The 6000-nt window shown below is 49.2% G+C and overlaps 1 protein-coding gene across 2 annotated transcripts in view; it reads right to left on the bottom strand.

Annotated features, from left to right (window-relative positions):
• Positions 1 to 6000, bottom strand: part of LOC137436371 (legumain) — a 111290-nt gene that overhangs the window by 38650 nt on the left and 66640 nt on the right. The window lies entirely within an intron of this gene.

Here is a 6000-nt window from a genome sequence, read left to right as displayed (position 1 = left end):
GGATTTAGGTAGTTTCGCCAGAAGGGGGTTGATGGTCGACCTTATGAGTCCTGCAAAAACTTGGGGTGTGGGGGGGAGGGGAGAGGGGGACAAATCAAGGAATGAGCAGTGGGTGCAAGACCAGAAAGGAGGTGGTAGAAGACAGAGATCACCCACCTGTCTGCGATGACGAAGTGGTAACCCCATGGACTTGCTTCAGCGCGGGAGATTCCAATGATCTTGAAGGCCTTTGTTTCCACGGCGTCAAGCTTAGCAAGATGTCAGGCAGGGGAGCCAGCCCAGAGGGGAGAGCAGTACTCCATCAAACTATGGATGGAGGCCTTGTAGGTGGTTGGAGTACAGGTGTGCCAAGGAAGGACTTTGTATAACGGAGAATGTCCAGTTGGTGGCTGGCTTCCGAGGCCAATTTCGAAATGTGGTTTGCCCAAGAAAGATCATGGCCAATAGTGAGACCCAGGAGTTTGAAGGACTGAATTTCCAAAAGAGGTTTGGTAGGAAAGTAGATAAAAGGGTTTGCCAGACTGTCCTTTCATAGAGATAGTGAGAGTGAGATTTGTCAGGATTGAAGAACATGTTCCAAGTGTTTGAGCATCTTGTGATTTGTTTTTAAGGTCTGAAAAGAGGGAAGAGGCTGCAGCCTACCTGTCTGAAAGATGAGGGATGTCACGGCACTGGGTGGAGTCATCAGCAAATAGATAAAGAGGATTTTCCAGAGTCAAAGAGATCATTGGTGAAGACCAGGAATAGGACTGGTCCCAGAACACTGCCTTTGGGCACTCCAGCCTTGATAGGGAAAGGGGATGAAAGGATTCCAGTGAGAGTCACACGTTGGCTACGAGAGTAGAGGAAGTCGTTAGGCCATGTGTGGAGTTGGCTTGGATACCAACTTGTGGAGTTGGCAGAGAGTTTGGAGAGCAAGGCGAGATGGCAGACTGTATCAAAAGCACGAGATATGTCGAGAGAGACGGTCCTGATCTCATGTCTGATATTGAGGGCCTCCATAAGTTGTTGGGAGGATAGAAGCAGCATGTCCAAGATGGAGAGGCCTGTCTGAAACCAAATTGTTGATCTGAGATGAGGTTGTTTGAGAAAAGTAAGAATTTCATATTAACTGCGATGATGGATTCCATGACCTTGTTGATGATTGGAAGTAAGCCGATTGGTCTGAAGTTAAAGGGATCCGTTTTTACCCCTTTTTATGTCGCGCAGTGATGTTGGCCGAGTTCTAAATATATGGAAGATAACCGAGGGGAAATGACAGAGTGAAAAGGGCAAAGAGAGGATGTGCAAGGGCAGCAGAGCAGGTTTTTAGGAGACGTGATGATACAGTCTGGTCCAGTTGCAGAGTCAGAGTTGTGGGTTTAAATAACCTTCCCTACCTTTTCAGGTGCAAATGACAGAGTCCAGGAGCAGTTGGGTACAACAGGGAAGGATGGGTACTGAGAGTGAGGGGTTGGGGACACAAGATTTGGAAGCAAACACAGAGTTGAGACATTCGGCCTGCTCACGAGAGGAATTGGCTGTGGTGCCATTTGTAGAAAGCCACCAGGTTTTAGGGGGGAGACAAGTTTGAAAGTTCATTCTTGAGGATGGACAGATGTTGTTTTCTGTCTCTCCTGAGGGCAGACACACACACTTATTATGGGCTTTTTGGACTGCACTGAGATTACCTTCTGGCAGATTTGCCTTCCAGGAAGGGAAGGCTAATTGTTTCAGAGCAACTGCCTCACCACAGTATTCAGGGTGCCATGAGCAGGAAGAAGGGTAGGATAATTTAAGATGGGATTGGATGAATCTGTGCATGAGAGAGAGAGAGAGAGAGAGAGAGAGAGAGAGAGAGAGAGAGCAGGTTTCTGTGGAAGAATTCCCAGGCTGACTTTGCATCAGGGGCAGTAGATATGGGAGACCAGTACTGAAGAGAAATGGCTGCTTGCAGTCCCTGCCAATCTGCTTGTGAAAGTTGACAAACCTATACGCCATCTTGACCAATCAAATTTTCCGCTTGCAGACCCCTCTGCTTCAGTGGTTTAGTGTGGAGACAAACAGAGTAACTTCCACCAGATCAATACTGTGCTCTCCTGAGAGGATTTATCAGCAAACAGAAGGAACAAGTTGCCTACCAATGAAGATGGCGTAACAGTGCTGTAATTTCCATGAACAATGATCATCCTCTCGAGCCATATCGAGTTTTCCTACCTGCGTCCTTTTTCTCAAGACTGCGCGGGGTAAAGTGTTCTAAGAACTCTCTCGTTAATGAAGTTTTCATAATATTAGATATTCTTCATAATGCGACTTCATAATGCGACATAATGCGACGAAGCGACTTCATAATGTTCACTGTTCAGTCATAGTGAGGTTATTTTGCTATCTGTTTTCCGGTCCGGTCGTGAGAGGACGCTGGCGTCGTTTGCTCGCCGCTTCTCTGACTGGACCATTGTCCGTGTCTTGCTTTCCTGGTGGTCGTGGCGGATTTATGGCCATTGAGTTCTTCCTCTGCGCGGTCCCGGCTCTGCTCTGCTGCTCCGGGCTTCACCTGCTCGGCTCCATCGCTGTTTCCTCGGGCCCACTCCCGTTGGTTGTGTCGATTGTTTCGCCTCCTCACCCTTGGCCGCGTGCTCGCTTTGCCTTCGCTCCTGCTGGCATGGCTCTGCGGTACTCTGCCGCAAGGCTTCTCCTGCTTAAAACCCGCTCCACCCCATCATGCATCTCTGCAATCAGATCGAATGGACTCCTGCGTCGACCCAGGTACATTCACCGTGGCTCCGGTCGTAAGTTTGTTTATTTACAATCAGGTCACTCCATCCCCATCCTCTGGTCGGCTCAGCGCACTCCCACTCATCGTCCCAACACACCTGGTCACAACAACGCACAAAATCGCACCTCCTGTCTGCGAACCCTGGCCAAATCACCTGGATTCATACCCGCCGTACAAAACAACATCAAGCTCACCCTGTTCAATACCCGGTCCCTCAACAACAAATGCCTCATCCTGAACGACTACATCCTGGAAAATAAACTGGACTTTCTCTGTCTCACTGAGACCTGGCAACAACCACTGGACTACTACACGCTCAACCTCACCACACCCAATGGATATTCTTACATCAATAAACCACGCTCGGAGGGCCGAGGTGGTGGAATTGCCGTTATTCACCGACAAGACATCAAGACCAACCTCATCTCCATCTCATCTGCTCCATCATTTGAACACCTGGCTTTTAAACTCTCTGGTCACACACAGTCAGTCATGGCTGTTGTCTACCGCCCTCCCAAACCACACCCATCATTCCTGTCTGACTTCTCCTACTTTCTGACCCAGCTATGTTCCCTCTCCCCCTCAATCCTCCTCCTTGGTGATTTCAATATCCACATGGACTCCACTGACTCCACGCTAACCACTGACTTCACTGATTTACTCACCTGCTTTAACCTCACTCAACATGTCAACTTTCCTACCCATAACCGTGGTCACATTTTGGACCTTGTCTGCTCTACTGGACTAATTTTGCACCATCTCTCTGGCTCCGACCTCACTCTCTCTGACCACCTAGCCATCACTCTGACCATCAACATCCCCACCCCAGCACCAAGGCATTATCGCACTATCAACTTCCGTAAGCTAAACGCTTTTTCACCTGCCTCATTCTCATCGACCCTCTCTGAAAAAATGTCCACTTCTCCCTTCGTTGACCTCCACACCCCTTCTGACCTCACTGACTACTACAACCACACTCTCTCTTCCTGCCTTGACCAAATTGCGCCTATAAAAACCAAAACAGTTTCTTTCACCCATTCTGCTCCCTGGTTTACCCCTGAGCTCCGCCTAATGAAAACTCGTGCTCGCCAACTTGAAAGACTCCGCAATAAAACAGGTCTCACAGTTCACTCCCAGGCCTACAAGGACCACATACAACACTATAAAGATGCCCTCTCCCGCGCCCGCTCCGCCTACTACTCTCAAATTATCCACTCTGGCTCCGGAAACCCAAAAGCACTCTTCTCTACAATAAACAAACTCCTCAGCCCCCTGAACACCACCACCCAGTCATTCACAATAGACAACTGCATCTCCTTCCTTTCATTCTTCCAACGCAAAATTGAAAACATCTACAACAGCTTGACCACCGCCGCACCCGCTCCCCCTCAAACCACCTGCCCCCCCTTATCCTGCCATCCCCTGTCTCAATTCTCCCCAGTCTCCCCTACTGACCTCTCTGAACTCCTCATCGGAATGAAAACTGCCACCTGCACTCTTGACCCCATCCCCTCCAGCTTTGTCAAGGCCTCCCTTCCTGCTCTTTCTCCACTTATCATTGCAACAATAAACTCCTCCCTGTCTACAGGCATCGTCCCACCATCCCTCAAAATTGCTGCTGTTACCCCCATTCTGAAAAAACCTGGACTAAACCCTGACACCCTAAATAACTTCAGACCCATCTCCAACCTACCCTTTCTGTCAAAGGTTTTGGAACGCGCTGTAGCCACTCAACTCAAGCATCACCTCTCTGCCAATAACCTGTATGAAACATTCCAATCCGGATTCCGGTCCAACCACAGTACTGAAACTGCTCTCCTCAAAATCACCAACGACCTTCTCCTCTCCTCTGATGCTGGCAACCTCAACATTCTCATCCTCCTCGACCTCAGCGCTGCCTTTGACACCATCGATCACACCATCCTCCTCACCCGACTTGAAACCACCTTTAACATTACCGGCACTGCCCTCTCTTGGATTAAATCATACCTCTCTGACAGACGTCAGTTCATCTCCATCAATAACTGCAAATCCCCCACTGCTCCCCTCCCCCAAGGTGTCCCCCAAGGTTCAGTTCTTGGCCCCCTCCTCTTTATCCTTTACCTGTCCCCCCTCGGTCACTTAATCCGCCGTCATGGTCTCCAATTCCACTGCTTCGCCGATGACATCCAGCTTTTCATCTCCACCAAGTCCATCTCCACCGCCACCCACTCTATCCTGACAAACTGCATCACTGAAATAAAATCCTGGCTTCAAATCAACTTCCTCAAACTTAACTGTGATAAATCTGAAATAATCATCATTGGCCCAAAAACGCTCACCAAGTCCACCCATAACTTTGCCCTCAACATCGACGGTTTCCCAGTGTCCACCTCCCCTCACATCCGGAATCTTGGCATCATCTTTGACCAAACCCTCTCCTTCGACAAATACACTAAACAGATCACAAAGACAGCCTTCTTCCACCTGAAAAACATCGCCCGTCTCCGTCCATCCCTCTCCTCTGTGGCTGCAGAAACCCTCATCCACGCCTTCATCACTTCCCGTCTGGACTACTGCAATAGCCTCCTTTATGGTTCACCCTCAACAATCACCAATAAACTCCAATACATTCAGAACTCCGCTGCCCGTCTACTCACCCATTCCCGGACCCGTGACCACATCACCCCCGTCCTTTACAAGCTTCACTGGCTCCCCATCTCCCAGAGAATCCAGTACAAAATCCTCCTCTTGACCTACAAAGCCCTCCATAACCTGGCCCCATCCTACCTGGCTGACCTCCTCTCCAGACACACTCCCACCCGCAACCTCCGCTCTGCTGGTACCAACCTCCTGACCCCCCCCATCCGGACCAAATTTAGATCCTGGGGGGACAGGGCCTTCTCCATCGCTGCTCCCACCCTCTGGAACTCGCTACCTCACACCATCAGAGACTCCTCCTCACTCACCACATTCAAAACATCACTCAAGACCCACCTGTTCAACACTGCATTCAACATTTAACCCACAGCATCTAACCCCTGACTATCTCCTCTCCTTCTCCCTCCTTTGTGCTTTGAATATTTCCCTATTGATTCTTCTTTTTTTGCAATTGTCTTTATGTTTTGCTATGCGTTATGTTTTGCACTCTGTCAAAGCGTCTTTGGGCTTCCTGAAAAGCGCTATACAAAATAAATGCATTATTATTATTATTATTAATATTAGGACAAGGTGGGGTAGGTAGGGGCAAGGCATATTGTCAACCT

The sequence above is a fragment of the Myxine glutinosa genome, chromosome 11 (assembly GCF_964187855.1).
Source record: "Myxine glutinosa chromosome 11, kmMyxGlut1.1, whole genome shotgun sequence".
NCBI lineage: Eukaryota > Metazoa > Chordata > Myxini > Myxiniformes > Myxinidae > Myxine > Myxine glutinosa.
This window is presented reverse-complemented; position numbering and strand designations above follow the sequence as displayed.